Source organism: Oryctolagus cuniculus, chromosome 10 (genome assembly GCF_964237555.1).
Source record: "Oryctolagus cuniculus chromosome 10, mOryCun1.1, whole genome shotgun sequence".
NCBI lineage: Eukaryota > Metazoa > Chordata > Mammalia > Lagomorpha > Leporidae > Oryctolagus > Oryctolagus cuniculus.
This window is the reverse complement of record NC_091441.1, coordinates 96300092-96318574: the sequence shown is the minus strand read 5'-3', so window position 1 is coordinate 96318574 and position 18483 is coordinate 96300092. Positions and strand designations below refer to the sequence as shown.

Here is an 18483-nt window from a genome sequence, read left to right as displayed (position 1 = left end):
GGGTTTGAAGTTTGTGTTTTCTGACGTGTATTCTCAAATTTACTGAATGAAAGTGTTTAAAGTCATGAATCTTGTATAAATAGATGTGGGACTTTTTATGGGAGAGATTTGTAGCAGATTTTAAAATAACTTTTCTTTCCACATAAGCTTTTGCTGTTCTACCATTCTTTTCCTGGTAATATTAACATCAGAAAAATCCAGGGTTTTTTTGGGAGTGGTATGGGTACTTTGGTCAATTTTTCTGGTAAGTAGAGAATTACAGACTTTGTACATGAGCTGTTAATTTTTGGAGTAGAGTATGACAAAACAAATTCATTTACATAAAGCATAATTTGGAGAATTATACGAGATAGTACTGAAGCGTCCATGCCAAGTCCTCTGGACTACCCCAAGAGATAATGGTTCTGTGATGAAATGAGTTGGGATACCTCCATATACTTTAATGCTCTCTTAAAGACTGACGGTGCACATTAGCTTCATAGTACCTCTGGGAACCTCTCAGTTCGTTTTGTTTAACTCAGTTCGACCCTGAAAGTCGTTTGACATGGATGCTTTAAACTTTTTTATTTTTTCTCAGCAGAAGACTTTAGCATCACAGAATCGGTGTTCCACGGATCTCCCTTTGGGAAAGGCTAATAAAGTTTAATCATTGGAAAAAATAGCACCCAAGAGCCCTAGGTGGGGACTAGGAGCTTGTGTCACTTGGCTGCCCAGTGGTTCTGTATTGGGGCCTTGCTCGTAGCTTGTTCTACATTGCCCATCACCTACGTGGCAGTTATAAGGATGGTATAAGGAGACCCCCAGGAGTGGTTTTACGGCTGAGATTCTGTGGTCCTTCTTTGATAAGGCAGAGCTGTTTCAGGGTTTTTCTGGTGCTGCAGCATGGTGCTTGCAAGACTTGGTTCTCACTGTGGAGCCCGAGCCCATGGCAGGTGGAGGAGGCCACAGTGCCAGGGCATGGGAGGCTCTTGTGTTCTGCCGCCTTCTCCTCCCTGGTTGCTCTGTTTGCCTTTGGTTTCTCAGGTTGAAGCTGATCTTAGCGGTACTACATGTTCCAACTGAGTGTTATAAAGGCAGACATACCAGGCTCCCCTTGGTGGGGCAGAGCTTGCTGGCTTCCGAAGAGGGTGTTATTATGCTTTTAGGAATGCAGTTGGAATGGTTGATGTGGAGGGGCTCACATCCCTTTAAAATGCTGTGGTGTAGTTCAGGTGTAACACGATGTCTGTGTGTGTGCGAGGGCTTTCGTAGTTTGGTTCCCAGAGAATTTGCAGAAACATTTTGGCTATTGCTGCTGAAGACACTACTGTTCATGGGAGGTGGATCCATCTGTAAACACGTAGTGTGCTCATGATCACCCGTGTAATGTGAGGCATTTGAAACAGCTTCTGATGCATCATAGACACGTGACGGCAGACAGTCGCTTTAAAGGGAGAGCAGCGGTGGTGAGAAGCTGCCGCATCCGTCGAGTCAGATCTTCATCGTCTAGGCCACAGATGGTGTTAGCCTTGTTACCAAATTTAACGGCGTGGATGGTGACCCAGTTTGTTGCTCAAGAGAACATGATTAAACAAACTTAGCAAATAAATACCTTTCAGAAGGGCAGATTAATTCAGATCAATGGAATAATTAATGTAGCTGCATGTGTAAGCCAATTAATATTCTGACTTTTTTTCTCAGGGAAATTCAGGGCCCTCATCTAAGTGCTGTCAGACAGTTTGGAGTTCTCAGCTGAGACCCGAGGGAGTGAGGTACAGGAAATGGATGAATCTCTCTCCTTCCTCCCCACTGTCTCTCCCCAGTGGGGCCTTTCTTGGCAAGTGCGTTAGTTTGCCAGGCCTTTCTAAAAACCAGCGTACATCCCTTTGATCTCTTTGCTGAGTCTTCCAAAGCTCACAGCATTCAGTTTCATGTCTTGCTTTCATTTGGATGGTCCCCTGGCTGGGTCGGTTCATGCTCTGTCTGTCTCTGAATGCTCTCTCCCCACTGTGGGAAGGGACTGTCTGTGGATTCCCTCAACTAGGAGCGAGGTCCCATGCCATGCCAGGCCTCCCACTAGGGACCTTTTTTTTTTTTTTTTTTTAATACATTTGACCCAATTTGTCCCACAGTGATTGCTCTATTTTTGGGATTGGTTTAGAGGCAGCTGAACGAAGCTTATTTCTTATCCGTAGTAAATACCTTTCACTTAATGTGAATGGCAAAACAGAGGCTCAGGCTGGCAGGGGATGCAGAGCTGTACCTGTCAGGGAGCTGGGGCTTTTCTTTGCTGGAGAGCTTTGTGGAGACTGTGTCTGTCCTACATGTAGAGTAAGATCCAGGGCCAGTTTTAGGCTTGCTGTTTGTGCCCGATACCGGTCATCGTGTGAAATGATTCTTCTTGCTGGATAAGAAACATGGCCGTCCCCCTGGGTGCAGCATGTATTTGGTCTGAGCTGTGTATAACTCAGCCTGCGTTGGGGATTTGGAGACTACCTTGGGGCCAGCAAGTTTTCCCAGGGTTGGATTTTTTTTATTTTTTATTTTTTTTGTTAAATATAAACAATCTAAGTTTCTACGCAGCAGCTTTCATTTGTATCCGGATTTGCAGGGACAAGTGGAGGCTGAAGCCATGGAAACAGTGCCGCTCGCTCAGTTCCCACAGTGATGTCCCCCCTGGTTTGCGCAGCAGCAGCAGCAGCAGCAGCAGCAGCAGCAGCAGCAGCAGCATTTCTCTGTCCCTCTTCCTGAAAGTGTGGGTCATTGACTTTATTTTCTTCTTGGACCCGAGGAGGGGACTCCTGTGCCCTCGCACGGGGGTGGCTTCTCTGTGATGAGCATGCTCTATTTCCTAACACAGCCTTCACTTATCACACATACATCAATGTGGTTGAGCACCTTTCAAGTCTCTGCGACCAGTCCCCAGAACTCTGTCTTCCCAGACCACCTCCCTGTTCTCTGCAGGGCTGAGCTGCCGCAGATTAGAAATGACTGCAGTTGGGGCCAGTATTGTGGCATAATGGGTTAAGCCACTGCCTGCTGTGCTAGCATCCCACATGGGTGCCCTTTTGAGTCCTGGCTGATCCATTTCTGATCCAGCTCCCTGCTAGTGTGCCTGGGAAAGCAGCGGAGGATGGCTCATAGTCCTTGGGCCCCTCTACCCATGTGGAGACCCAGAGGAATCTCCTGGCTTCTGGCTTTGACCTGGCCCAGCTCCAGCCACTATCCCCATTTAGGGAGTGAACTAGTAGATGGACGATCTCTCTCGCTACCTTTCCCTCTCTGTAACTATGCCTTTTTTTTTTTTTTTAACAGGCAGAGTGGACAGTGAGAGAGAGAGACAGAGAGAAAGGTCTTCCTTTTGCCGTTGGTTCACCCTCCAATGGCCGCCGCGGGCAGCGCACTGCGCTGATCCGATGGCAGGAGCCAGGTGCTTCCTCCTGGTCTCCCATGGGGTGCAGGGCCCAAGTACTTGGGCCATCCTCCACTGCCTTCCCGGGCCACAGCAGAGAGCTGGCCTGGAAGAGGGGCAACTGGGACAGAATCTGGCGCCCCCACCAGGACCAGAACCTGGTGTGTCAGCGCCGCTAGGTGGAGGATTAGCCTACTGAGCCACGGCGCCGGCCACTATGCCTTTCAAACAAGTAAATATTAAAAGAAAAAAAAGGTATGCCCAGAGTAGTGTCCAGCTAGCACAGCAGGCCTGCCTGTCCACCTCTAAACCTGCTTAAGGGACTGGAGGGCCAGGCTTACCTGTGGCCTGTGCTTCTGTTTCCTTGTCCAGCTGAGGGCCTGGATCCTACTAGGTGCTCAGTAAATGCTCATGAAAACAACAACAGCAAAAATTGCTTTCGTGCCTCTTTTCCCATCTTGCTGTTGAGTTTGGTGTGTCTGTAGCTTGTTGACATCAAAGACAAAAATCTTGCCCATTTTCCCCTTCCTGTCCATTTCCACCACTGTCAGATGACTTTTGCTAGAGAAATGATCCCCACTGCCCACTGACGAAAGGCCAGACCCCGCGGCCGGCTTCAGCTTGGTCTGGCCTGACCTTTTTGGTTTGACGCTCACAGCCCTTGTCCTCCGCCTTTGTCAGCTAAACATCCCCCTTCACATGTCTGCCTGCTGGCTCCGCCTCCCCTGTCTTCTCGTACTCTTTCCTTCCCTCTCTTCACCTGTCATCATCCTCACAGCTGTTCACGGATAATCTCGAGTTATGTCCCCTCTTTGAGGCCTCTTCTGACTCGGATCTGAAGGAGCAGTTGTCTTGGGGCGCTCTGCATATAAAATGCCCTGTATTTTAGTTATTGATATGCACGTCCTCATCAAGCGTCTTCAGAATTCCATTCATCCTGAGCTACTGTTTGTTTATTTATTTATTTTTTTGACAGGCAGAGTGGACAGTGAGAGAGAGAGACAGAGAGAAAGGTCTTCCTTTTTTGCCATTGGTTCACCCTCCAATGGCCACCGTGGGCGGCGCGCTGAGGCTGGCACACCGCGCTGATCCGATGGCAGGACCCAGGTACTTATCCTGGTCTCCCTTGGGGTGCAGGACCCAAGTACTCGGGCCATCCTCCACTGCACTCCCTGGCCATAGCAGAGAGCTGGCCTGGAAGGGGGCAACCGGGACAGAATCCGGCACCCTGACCAGGACTAGAACCCGGTGTGCCGGCGCCGCAGGGCAGAGGATTAGCCTAGTGAGCCGCAGCGCTGGCTGCTGAGCTACTGTTGAGTCTGGTGGTGCCTGGCATGATGGCACATAGTGGCTGCTTCGTGAGTAAATGTGGATGACAGCCCAGCAGACAGTTCTTTTAGAAGCACCCCACTGGCCGGTGCCGTGGCGTAGTGGATAAAGCCGCTGCCTGCAGTGCCGACATCCCATATAGGTGCTGGTGCTGGTTTGAGTCCCGGCTGCTGCACATCCTTTTTCTTTTTTCTTTTTTAAGTTTTAAGTTTTATATTCAGTGAAAGAAATGCATAGGAGAGTGAGGGTCCTGTCTAAAGGAGAGAGGGAAATCTGGATTCATGCCTAGCACCAGGAGCCAGCCACGTGGAGGAGGAGCATGTAGGCCAGGAAGCATGAGGCAGGTGTCCGAAATGCCACATGCCCTGGAGGCACAGGGCAGCACAGCCCACAGTGGAAAAGGCCAAAGAGAAGGGAGAGGCTGAGCAGACCGTGTCCCAGGCTTTTAATCCACTTCCAAAGGGGAGTGGTTAATTAACCTGATTGGCCCATGGGAGCACAGATATGGCCAGGTAGGGGCATGAGGTCACACAGGGGCGTGGTGAAGGCATAGTCTTCCAGCTCACAAACCTGATCCATTTTATCCTGTATGCCTACCTACATCATCCCCCCCTCAGAGACTCCATTCCCTTAATCCTAAGGGATGCTGAAGGGCGTAGAATCATCATACCTTCTGTAGCTGCTTCCTGCTTATGAGGGCCATAGTGCAGGCCCTGCCTGTCTTGGGTCTGGTAGTCTCTGTCTAACTTATCTAATAAATTCACTTTGTGAGGTAGAGCAGTCTTGGTCACTGCCAATGTCTGTGTTCCCTGCATGGTCAGTTACTCCCAGAAGTCAAGTTCTGAAACATGTAAGTTTGTTAATTAGCAAAGGTAAAACTGGAACAAAAGCAATTGTTAAGTGGAGTGCCCCTTAACATGAAAAGAACGTATCTTACAGACTGCTCCACTTCCGATCCAGCTCTCTGCTATGGCCTGGGAAAGTAGTAGAAGTTGGCCCAAGTCCTTGGGTCCCTGTATCCACGTGGGAGACCTGGAAGAAGCTCCTGTCTTCAGATCAGCACAGCTCTGTGTGTTGAGGCCATCTGGGGAGTGAACCAGTGGATGGAAGACCTCTCTCTTTCTCTGCCTCTGCCTCTTTGTAACTCTGCCTTTCAAACAAATAAAAAGATAAATCTTTTTTTTTAAAAAAAGCACCCCACCTACTTCATCCTCTGAGCCTTGGTGAGCATCTTCTTGAGTGGCAGGTCCCTTTGTGGACTCCTTGGAGGTCCCTGTCTGGGGGTGAGTGGGAAGTAGTCTACCTGTGGCTAAAGGATCCCCCAGAACTGGACTTCCGAGCTTAGAAGTCATGTGTGTTCCATGTGTTGGGTCCAGGGGTCAGGGTGGTGAAGGGAGTAGAGCCTCCTTGGGAGGCTGTGCTTTACTGTGGGAGTTTGTCAGCAGGGCTAGGTGAGCTGACATTTCTTGGCCTCCTCCATGGCCCAGATGCTGTGAATAGTGCTGAGCTGAAGAAGCAAGTCCGTGGGATCTGTGTGGATGTACAGTTTAGCATCTTGCCAATTTTGCGGAGTGGTGTGAAATACCTGAAATGGGGTTTTGTGACCTGGCTGGTTGTGCCTCACCTGGGAGGTGGCTGTGGTGGCCTCTGTGGTTTGCCTGTGTGGGGTCTGCGTTCGGATTGCACTTTCGTACCTCTGCATGCCAAGTCCTTTCCATCCTTCTAAGACCGCTCATGTGCTGCCTGCTCTATTCCACCTTTTCCTATCCTCGCCCTTTGTCTCCTATACCTATCTGCCTGCTTTCCCTCTGCCTTCCCATAAACGTGGCAAATGGTCCCCTTATAGAGATAAGCCCCTTGCTGCCTTGGTTTGCAACTGTTTTGGCCTGTGGCTGGGAGAGCAATGATTCTGCACGTGGGATTTGGGGCTTGACAGTCTGGCCTTGGGGCCGATTAGCATCCTGAGCATGGATGGAAGAGGCTGAGACTGGAGTCTGACTGCATTTATAGTTTTGAGAAAGTCGGTGCCAGACTCACAGTGGCACATCAGGAAACAAATGTTGATTGAGCAAATAAACAAACACACTTTCATGCAAACAGAGTATCCTTAGAGATCATTCGTTAACTTTCAACAATTGGCTAATTATTAATGTTTGCTGGAGAGGCTATCATTGTCTAATATTAATGAAATCTCTGATACCTGTCGTATTTGCCCTTAATTTCAGGATTGTGTCTTGGCAAATGTAACTTTTGTATTTGGAGCAGGAGAGAAGAAACAGAAACACTTGTTGATATTCTTTGTATCTGTAGGACATGTAACTTTTTGTATCTGGAGCAAGGGAGAAGAAACATAAGTACCTGTTGATACTTTCTGAATCTATGAGACATAGCCAGCTGGTGGGTTTGATGTTGCCGGTTATCGGCATGGTGAATGGTTCTGTTTGGGTGGATGTGAGAGTGCTATATTTCATGTCAAGAGGTGCAGGGAGAGCTGCAACATGACCAGAGCAGATGGGCTTGTGTAGTAGCACTTCACGCAAAGCTGGTTTCCTAATAATAAAATGTGGACCAGTTTTTGTACTGTACAAATAATTGCATCTTTTATACACATTTATTTAGGGGAAAGAGAGAGAGCGAGCTAGCGAGCACACTCACATCTGCTGGTTCACTCCTCAAGTGCCCCCAGCAGTTGGGGACTAGGCCAGGCTGAAGCTTGGAGCTGGGAAATCAAATTACTTGAGTCATCACTGCTGTCTGTCAGGGTATGAATTAGCAGGAATCTGGAGTCAAGAGCTGGAGCCAGGCATCTTTCTCAGGTATTCTGATGTGGGAGGTGGGTGTCTTCCCTGGTGAGGCCCACTGTGCTAAGCGCTGGTCCCAATTGCATCTCTTTGGCTGCCTTTATTTCATTTTAACAATAAGCAGGTTACTTAGCCTGGTCTTTTATTGAGCAGACATGAGTTGCATTGAGTGTTGATGATCTCTCAAAAATGGAATCCAATTGTTAACGAATTCAGACTTGATACTGTTAAAGTTCCTTAAGAATTCCAACATGGTCTTCACTGGTTTGGTTTGTTTGCCAAGCAGTGAATTTCTTTGTGTGGTCATGCCTGATAGAGTGGTGACTGCCCAGCTCCTTTAACAAGTGGCCCTCCCCAGAGTGAGGATATTTGGGTATATACGAGTATTGGCCAGGATGCATTAGATTACAAATTACAGAAACACACTGAAATGGCTTAACTGGGAAAGCATAACATGTACCTGTGTACAGCTAAGTGAAGCATCCCAGACCTGGAAGGTGCACCAGGGGCAGCTGGAAAGGGGGGTTACAGGGTGTCATCTGGACTCCAGGATTCCATCCCTGTCCTCCCTCCTCAGGTTTCTGAGTGACATCCAGGAGCCAGTCTTCCAAGTTGCCTTAAGTGTGTGTTCCCAGCTCATTTGGGATGGGAGGGCCAGTGGAGAGTTGCATTCTCTCTCTCTCTTGCATTTCTTTCTTTCTTTCTTTCTCTCTTGCATTTCTTTCTTTCTTTCTCTCTTGCATTTCTTTCTTTCTCTCTCTCTCTCTTTCTTTCTCTCTCTCTCTTTCTCTCTTTCTCTCTCTCTCTCTCTCTCCTTCTCTCTCTCCCTCTCTCTCTCTCCCACCCACCCTCCCTCCCTCTCTTCCTTCCTTCCTTCCTTAGATTTATTTTATTTAATTGAAAGAGTTACACAGAGAGGTAGAGACTGAGAGAGGTCTTCCATCTGCTGGTTCACTCCCCAAATGGTTGCAACAACCTGGGCTGGGCCAGACTGGAACCAGAAGCCAGGAGCCTCTTCCAGGTCTTCCACATGGGTGCAGGGGCCGAAGCACTTGGGCCATCATCTCTTGCTTTCCCAGGCACATTAGCAGGGAGCTGGAATGGGAGTGGAGCAGCTGGGACTTGAATTGGTGCCCATATGGGAAGCCAGCACTGCCAGCTGGGGCTTTAACCTGGTATCCTACAGTTCCTTCCCCTGCACTCCTTTCTCAATGTGTGTTCAAGTTCAATGTCTTAAAAATGATTGTGTGAGAAGCAGGACCCTCTAGAATATGGGGGTGGGGTAGTTTCCTTTTTGTTCTCTGAAATTTTTACTGCACAGTGTGAGAAGTCCCTGGTACAGAGGGGACAACTTGGCTTCAGTGGAGACACTCACATCTTATTAAATACTGGCAGACAGGGAGAACTGTGGGTGGTGTTGAGGCTGTGTGGATGGGCGAGCTGGGGGGGAGGTGTTGGCGAGGTGTCCCTGGGTCTACAGGGGCAGCGGTGGGGGAGTTAGGTGATTCAGGAATAGATGTGCACAGCCCCACTTCCGCCTCCCACTGTACTCGGGCTCCTGGGGCTTTGCCATCCGTAGGCACAGGGCATGTCCCCCAGGTTCTGTTCTGCTCATGGGATGGAAATAAGGCAAGTGGCGGAGGTGTCTTCCCTTTTTAATTCAGGTGACACTGGTATTTTCCCAATTGGGGTTCTGGTGGGAAGGGTGTTTGGGCAGGCAAAGCCAGAGATGGGTGGGATGGAGGAGTAAGCCTTGAGAACAACTGAAGGTGGGGTTGAAGGAGGAACTGCCTAACATGATCAGTTAGCTGTAGCCTGCTGTGTGTGCATGTGTGTGTGTGTGTGTGAGAGAGAGAGCGAGAGAGCGAGCGAGAGCGAGCAAGAGAGAGCGAGAGTGAGCAAGCGTGCACACTGCCCAGGCTAGGGCGAATGATTTCTTTCTTTTCGAGAACCCAAAGCAGTTATTTCAGCTAATTTTTTTCTTCCTCCCTGTTGGGTGAGTGGTAATTTTAGAAATCACAGGACATCTGTTGAAATTATTGAACGAGTGAACGTGAGGGTTGGGCTGGAAGGGAACTGGGGGGCTGGCCAGAGGGAGGGAAGGCAGGTGCAGGCTGCTCCAGGAGAGCAGGGGAGGCCCAGGGTGGGCGTTGGCTGGCCTGGGAAGGAGGGAGGAAGTGGCTGGCATTAGGTTTTCTGGGGATCCAGAGCCTGGGGTGGGTGTTGCGGGGAGGCTCTTGCTCCTTCCCTTCCCTTTCCTTGCCTCCTTTTCCTTTGTCTTTGGGGAATTCTAGCACAGGTATTTTTCTAGAGCCATTAAGGATGCTTGTTTGTAAGAAAAGAGATCAAGGCATCTCTACTCAATAGATAACTACTGAGGTCTGCTATGCAGAGAACACTGGCCCTGTCCTGTTGCTGTCTAGCCTGTGCCAACTCAGCTTTCTATGCTGCTGCTGCCTTTTCATTAAGGAAAACACATAATGTGTGGTGAGGGAGGCCACAGTGTGTGGTGAGAGGTAGATACAGAGAGAGGTCTATCATATTTGCATTCTATTATACATCATCATTGCTCAAATCTTAATGAGTTCGTTATTTTAAATACTTAAAAGACTAAGGTTAAAATAAACATCCCCCTTTATCTACCCAGGTCATTTTAATTATAGTATCAGTTTGGCCTGATCTCCAGAGTTGTTATTACTGTATGTGTGTGTGTGTATTATACCAAGAGTCTTCAAAAAGTTCATGCGATTGGATATTATAAAAAAAAGCTATTCATGGGATTAACATTTTTTTGAAGATTTATTTATTTGAAAGGCAGAATTGTAGAGAGAAGGAAAGAGAGAGAGAGGGAGGGAGGGAGAGAGAGGGAGAAAAAGAGAGAGATTGATTCTATCCACTGGTTCACTCCCCAATTGGCTGTCAATGGCTAGGACTGGGCCATTCTGAAGCCAGGAGCTTGGAACTCCATCTAGATCTCCCAGGTGGGTACAGGGGCCCAAGGACTTGGGCTATCTTTCACTGCTTTCCACAGGTGCATTAGCAGGGAGCTGGATTGGAAGTGGAGCAACTGGAATTCAAACTGTTGCTTATATGGGATGCTGGCATTGCAGGTGGCAGCTTAACCTACTTACCAAAACACTGGCCCCTAAAAACCTTTCTACACCCGAATAAACTTATCAATTCTATGTTCCATGAACTTTTTGAATTAGCCATATATGTGCGTGTGTGTATATATATATATATATCTGAGAGAGAGAGAGAGTATTTTAACTTTCATGCAGTTGCGAACATAATACCCATATACCATGGTTTAGTTGATTGTTCTCTTTCTGATGAACATTTAGGTTAATGTGAAATATTTTTCTATTTTAAGCAATGCTGCATTGAACTGCCCTATGTGGGCTTCTTGCACACGCAAGTTGGCATTTCCTGGGATAAGTACTTAGATGTCATCTCCTTTGGGTTGGAGGGTGTGTGCAGTTTGAGTGTCCACGTGCACACCACCTTCCACAAAATCAGTGACACTTGTCCTCCCATGGCACGTCTCATGGAGGTCAGCAGTCACACGTCTGATGGGTAGCCTCGCCTGTTCCATGTCTGTCACTGGGGAGGAGAACTTGGGTAGCGGGGGGGCCTCTTTCTCAGACATTCCTAGGCATCAGAGTCTGGCCAGAGCAGTGAGTCCATGACCTGGAGTACAGGGGTTTGGGCCCTCTTTTGAACCAGTGAAAGGCACCAAAACTCATTCCTTTGCTTGCTTTGGGCACCATGCCTGGATGCTACAGATCTTCCAGGGCAATAGTTCCCACAGGCACTTAGTAGGTAAATAAGTTCCTAAAACATAAGGCAGGTCTCTGTTTTGGAATGTTTACTTGTAACACTTTAGCTCCTAGGTGGGTCTGCCTTTATGTCCCTGTTAGTTGGGGAAGAAAAACCACAAGCATGCTTTAGAATGTTCCTGGAAAATGGAATTAAATAATAAATTAATTTTTGTGCCAACAAAATGAAATTTGTGCATTTTTCCCCCAATACACATTTCCCACCCACTTTTTGAAGACTCCGTGTATCCAACCTGGTAGTTTCTGGTATCCCATGTGTTTTGAGTATTAGCAATTTTAGTTTCACACGGAGTGAAATCTCACTAGTGTTACGTTGTTTACATACAGTTTGTGCCCTTCTCTTTCCAAAGGTGCTGAGAAGGTTTAGAAAATGGCATTTGCTGACAAATGGGGCAAGTGGGAATGGGAACGAAGCAGGCTTGCCAGGGGTGCTGGAGGTGGATGGATTGCTAACACCTGGGCACTCAGCTGGCCTTCTGGGTTCCCAGCAGCTGCGGCAGAAGAGGTGTATCTTAGCTCGCTCGGTTTCCATCCTCTTGACAACAAAGGCAGGCAGCCCTTGCATTCCGAGCAGCTCTTTCTAGGAACCCCAGTGCGGAGTCTCCCGCATGGGTCGTGGTGTAAGGCCCGCTGCTGGAACACCACGAGCTGTGTCGTCGCTGTGCTGTTGTGAGAGTCAGAAACGCCGCCGAAGCAGATGTTCCTGCGCTGGCATTCTCTAAAGGGTTCCTGCACATCATTAAACCGTGGGGTGAATGAGAGCTCTTCTGTGTTCTCGGAGAGCTTTGCTCGTTGATTATATAAATTAGTAGAGGACTAAAGCTGGGAAGATTAAAAGTGAATAGTTTAACACAGCTGTCATTTAATCATTCATAAAGTACTTTTTGAGCATTCATTACATGTAAAATATAGTGCATGGAGCACATGCACTCACTGTGCTGACTTGGGCTGTAAGTCAGAGTACAATAGGATAGTGTGAGGTAATGCTAAGAGCCTTTGCTCCCTCCCAACCCTATTTTTGTTGTTGTTGTTTTAAGAAACAGCTTTATGATTTTACTCACAGGGAATTTAAGGAAGTGACCGTTATTTTAAAAATAAGACATCTCTGGATGTTGTTCAGGTAGAATGAAACACTGTTTATGCTCAAATGACTGCCTTTCAATTGTATAGAAACAGTTTCAATGGATAGGTTGCTGCCCTTTGATACCAGTAATTAGCCCCTTCATCCTGTTTTCATAATGCAAAAGTGAACTACTTTTTGGGCTTCCACACATTCTGAATTAATTATATAAATTAATGGTGACTATCTAAAGCTCTTTCCAGAATTTTTATCTGGTGGGAGTGAAATTAAAACATCTAAAATTCTAAATTGGAATGTGAGGATGTGAAGACAGCCAGCAAGAACTGGGTGGATGAGAGGTGTTTAATAAATCTTTTTCTAGAAAGCCACATGGCGTGGTTAGAGCAGAGACAGCTCTGGTGTCTCAGGCCGGCCAGAGGAATAAGCTAATTGGAGCATTAACGCCAGCAGGGCAGGAGTGGTTCTCCAGGCCGGTGCTGGTGAACTCTGGACGCAAATCTGAGACGCGAGGAGGACCTCGGACACCTCTGGATGGTGCCTTCTTGTGTAGGCCTGACAGTGTGGCTTGCCCAGGGACGCACAGTGAGAGAGGACCCAAGGGTGGGCTGTGACCCGGATGTTCGTCTCCTAGTTTGTTTTCCTCCCACCCATACCAGCTACGACCATGAGTGGAAGCCAGGTATTTCCCACCTGACCGAGGGGCAGGGTATGAGAGCAGCTGGGGTAGCAGTGACAAAAACATGCTGTTCAATCATCTCTTCAGTTTTTTCCTTTGTATCTCTTTGAAAGATAGTTTTCATCACTTCCCCCATCCCCCACTTAACTTCATAAAACATTTTATTACATTCTAACCCTTCGAAGTCTTTTGCCCATAGATTTATTTTCTCATTATTTTGTGAAAATCATCAGGACATTGGCCAGTGGTTATCAGCGGCCGGGAGAGAGCTGTCTTCAGTTCTCTTGTGGTTTTAATTGTTATTGGTTGATTGAATTGAGAGTTTTTATCTGTTGGTTCACTCTCCAACTGCCTGCCAACAGCTGGGCCTGCGCCAGTGCCAAAGCCAGGAACCAGAAACCAGGAACTCAATCCAGGGGGCCCCAATGGGTGGCAGCAACCCAATTACTTGGGCTGTCAGCTACTGCCTTCCAGGGTCTACAGTCGCAGGAGGCTAGAGCCAGGAGCAGGTGCTGGCGTTGAACCCTCACAGAATGCTAAGGGATGCAAGGCATCCTAACCACAGAGCTAAATGCCTGCCTGGGTTCTCTTGTAGTTTGCCTCCTTTATTTTTCGCCATAACAGGAAGCCCAGTGCTGACTGCTTCTGTTGACAGCTTGTAGCTGACATTTTCTGGGGGTAGGTGGGCTTTCCATATAAACATAAAAAGTTCATGAAAAAAAGTGCATATTGTGAGAAAACTAGGGATAGATTTCAAACTTTTTGGAACCCAAATAAACTTTTTTTAAAAGATTTATTTATGTATTTGAAAGTCGCAGTTACACGAGAGAAAAGGAGAGGCAGAGAGAGGTCTTCCATCTACTGGTTCACTCCTCGATTGGACACAATGGCCGGAGCTGCGCTGAACTGAAGCCAGGAGCCTCTTCCTGGTCTCCTATGCGGTTGCAGGGGCCCAAGAACTTGGGTCATCTTCTCCTGCTTTCCCAGGCCATAGCAGAGAGCAGAATTGTAAATGGAGCAGCCGGGACTCGAACTGGTGCCCATATGGGATGCCGGCACTGCAGGTGGTGGCTTTACCCACTACACCACAGTGCCGGCCCCAGAAACTTAAGTTTTAATTACATTTTCCACAAACCTTTAGAGGTTCCCTTGTATCATCTCCTTTAATTCTTGTTGAGTCCTTACCATGCATGCATGAGGGAGACACTGCTGAACTCCTCATTTTACGGGCGAGGAATAGGCTGGGCGTGGTTCAGTTACTTGCACGGGCTGTCTCTGTTAGTGTCAGGCTCAGGATTCACACCTGGGCTTCTGACTCAGGTGCTCACCCTTATCCACTGAGCTACAAAGGGAGGTCAGGGCTGGCAGGCTCATAGGACAAAGCACGGGGCAGAGGAGGGCAGAGGTTTGGGTGAGCTGGCTGCAGAGCCTGGTGGTGGGACTCCCTGGGCAGACTTCACGTGCATGACTTGGGTGAGTGCTTGGGCCCAAGGGGCAGGACCTGGCAGCTCTCCAGGCCACTTTATTCCACCCCTGGAGAGAGCCCTGGGCCTGGGTGAGAATGGGGGTTGTGGCTGGAGAGAGAGAATGGGGCAGAGGTTTCTGGCAGCCCTGCAGCCCCCTGCCGGGCTCCTGGGCACCTTTGGAGTCATCAAGTTAGAGCGGGGGTGACTGCAGGGTTTTGTTGCACATGTAAAGTCCGGGAGCACTCGCAGTGACCTTCAGAGCTTTGTGCTGAGCACTGGAAGGGGGAATGAGGCAAGTGCCCCAGGGCCTGAGCCCTTGAGTGAGACTGACCTGGGGTCAGTTCCCCGCTTTGCCATCCGCCAACCATGTGACGCTGCAAAATGCCTTTTCCTTTCTTTTGCTTTTGCTTTTGCTTTCAAAGAGGAACTGGGGAGGCTAAAGGGTTAGCCCAGGCCCTGGCTCCCAGGAAGGGCTTTGCTGTGAGCCAGGGGTTTGACAAGGTGCCCGAGCTTTACGGGAGACCTGGGAGGGGGTGTTGTCAGCTCCAGCTTTATGGGTGAAGGAAGGGGGCTTGGGGAGACTGTCGTGCTGCTCCAGGGCACCCAGTGAGGGGTGAGGAGATGACTGCCACCATGTGGGAAGTTTCCTGGGCTCTCTGCGGGGTTGGGGCTTGCTTTCCAAGCCATTTTAGAGGAGGTGTTTTCACCAGGCAGACCTGGGCCTCCTGTCCCACTGTGGCAGTCACAGAGTTTGGACCTGGCGAGGAGAGAATGAAAGCCACCCTGCCAGGACTGTGGGTGGCTTAGACCTAGCCCCTGCCCCATCTCCCATGAGATGAGAGAGGGCTGTTGTCCTGGAGATACCAAGGATCTGCTGCTGCTGCTGCTGCTGCTTGGGGGCGTGATCCAGAGTCACAAATGGACCGAAGCTCAACTCCTTGCCCATGAGGCATGGTGCTTTCTCATGTCTGCACACCCCACCCCCCCCCCCCATACCCCCAGCTCTGTTAGCATTTACTGGACCAGCTGTTTCTTGTTCTCTGCTTGGGCCAGGTGGGAGCCCCTGATGGTCTCTTGATTTCTGTGTTGCTCAGAAGAGGAAAGAAAAGAAGAGCCAAGGAGCAAACTGGGTGTCAGGGGGCTTCCGTCCTGGTGGCTGTGAGCTCCCTGGGGTGGGAGTAGTGAAGGAAATGGTTACACCTGGGTGGTCAGACCCCGCCTGCCAGGCGCTTGCGCAGTGTTGTGTGAGGTCATTGTCAGAGCAGCCTTGTGAGTGTTGCTCAGGTTCCCAGCCGAGGCTTGGGGCTGGCCCATGTTGTATTCAACAAGGAGTAAGGAAGCATGGGAATTAGGATAGGGGACGTCAGGTGCCTCCCCCTGCGCTGTGCTCCTGGCACCATGGACTCTTCCCTGCCTGTCTCTGGGGTGAGGGACTGAGGCTTGCCAGGACTCATGTGGTCTTTGTTCTCTGCCTCTGGTCCCTGGCCATGTGTTCACCTGTAAGATGGACCTGGTAGCAGTGACTTGGCTCACATGGGTCGAGAGGCTTGACAGACGGTTTTGTTGAGCAGCAGATGTTCTGTGTGACTTGCTAACCGCCGAGCCCACTGTTGAAGGCTGTCATGGCCCACCCTGATGTGACGGCTGCCTCGCTCTGCAGCCGCGGCCCCGTGCTTGGGAGAGCAGGGGTTTTACAGGGAGGCAGATCGAGGTTTGGGTCCCAGGTTTGCTGTGGGCTCAGTTTGAGGCTGAGGGAGGCCATGTGTTCTGTCACAGGCTCCTCCTCTGTAGAATTGGGATGGGACCCTTTGCTCATTTGCAGCATAGGGACTCTGAAGGCTCGGAAAGGCCATGTCTCGGTGAGCCCTGGTTTAGCGGAAGGCATCCGTCTATCTGTTGTACGTGGCCCCAGAGAGTGCTCTACCACCCCCCACCCCCCCCACCCCCCCGCCCAGTGCAGCTGAGGATGCACGTAGGGTTTTTGAGTCACTGGCCTCACCTGTTTAATCCCTGAGGTGTCTCTTGAGTGTTGCTTTTTTGGGCCCGTGGATTCTTCTCTTTTCCTTACTGTGGCCCGTTCTGTGGAAGCAGAAAGATGAGCACCCTTTCCTTCAAGGGGCTTGCTCCTACTCCTGGCTTGGGGCCTGCTGGTGGCAGGTGGAGCTGCAGGGAGGCCCAGCCTGGTGAGGCACTGAGCTTGGCATTCTTGGTTGCAGGGAGCCCGGTTTCTGCAGGAGAGCATCTGTCTGTGCAGGGTACCAGTGGGGCTGAGGTTTTGGAGCATGTACCCTGGCTTTTCAGGCACCAGGCTAAGCCTGTTGTATACCTGTGTTCTTGTCTGTCTTCACAAGCTCTACAGTGAGCGCTAGATCCCCGTTTCACAGATGCAGCACGTGACTGCTGAGCGACTACACCCCACAAACGCTCTCTACTCTTCCAACGCTGTGCCCAGCTGGGAGCATGAGAGTGCCCTGGGAAGGATGCTGAACTCGGGCAGGTGACCTGGCCTCACATTCCTGCTCTGTAACTTTGCTTCTGTGTGACCCTTGCTCTGCTCCCAGTATGGGGTGTGTGTATGTGAAAGTGTTCTGCAACCTACCAGGCACTGTACTTGGGGAAGGCATTGTCCCTGTCCTTCCTATTGAAAAGAGTGAGGAAGAGGAGTGGGGCCTCCCCTTTGCCAGTCGCCTCGCCCCAGTTCCACTCTTGTCTCCCTGAGTCACCAGTGCCGTACCTGGGCCTTCTGTGGAGGAAGAGTGACAGCCATGTGCAGCCCCTGTGACAGGCTGGAGCCAAGGCTGCAGAAAGGAGGCCAAGGAGCCAGGGGCTGGCAGAGCCCATCGGCCTAGAGCGACCTCGTGACTTGCGAGGGCCAGCTGCTCTCGTCGCCAGTCAGGACAATTCCAGGAGCTCCTTGATACTTGAGCTGTGCCTGTGAAGTGCAGGTCACAAAGGGTTTTTCTGAGTGTAGACAGACTTGGGACCCAGGCGGCCCTCCAGGGGAGCCAGTGGTAGGGCCCAGTTCCCAGTGTGGGCAGAGCATAGTTAATACCACATCTTCACTCTGTTCCTAAATCTGTCTGCATTTTGTGTGATGAAAACTGGAAGCAATGGATGTGGTCATGGCCTGAGGCTGAGATCCCCAGAGGCTGGAAGTTCTGGGACAGGGTCTGAGGCTTTGGAGGTGGTACAGAGATGGGCTCATATGTTCTCTGTGGAGCTTACATGGGCCGGGCTCTGGGACAGGGTTGGGGCTGCTCATGGAGTCGAGGCATGTGAGCCATGGACTTGGCTCGTGTTGGATCTGAGGTTTTCTAACAGGAATGTGAACAGCTTGTGGGCAGGGACTAGATCTCTGCTTTGTCCTAATCCAGCCCCCATGGGTGTTGGGTAAATGACTGACCTTGCTGTATCTGCATCAGGCACCTGTGCTTGCTCCAGTCTCTGTGTGTTCCAAGCTGGGAACGGAATGCTGGAGGGAGGGAGAGGCCCCTTATGGGAGCATCTGTGACTGCTTCATGAGAACATCAGCCTCCTGGAGAACAGCGTGAGGCTCCTCTCATGGTGCTTGTGCTGGGGGTTGCACCAGGCCCCAGAAAGGCTGAGCACTTAAGAATTGATCTCCGGCCGGCGCTGCGGCTCACTAGGCTAATCCTCCACCTTGCATCGCCGGCACACCGGGTTCTAGTCCCGGTCGGGGCGCCGGATTCTGTCCCGGTTGCCCCTCTTCCAGGCCAGCTCTCTGCTGTGGCCAGGGAGTGCAGTGGAGGATGGCCCAGGTGCTTGGGCCCTGCACCCCATGGGAGACCAGGAAAAGCACCTGGCTCCTGGCTCCTGCCATCGGATCAGCGCGGTGCGCCGGCCGCAGCACGCCGGCCACGGCGGCCATTGGAGGGTGAA

At 50.1% G+C, this 18483-nt stretch overlaps 1 protein-coding gene across 9 annotated transcripts in view; it reads left to right on the top strand.

Moving 5' to 3' along the window:
- The window catches only part of CACNA1D (calcium voltage-gated channel subunit alpha1 D), a 520755-nt gene that overhangs the window by 196375 nt on the left and 305897 nt on the right, over positions 1 to 18483 (top strand). The gene's annotated exons all lie outside the window — the stretch shown is intronic.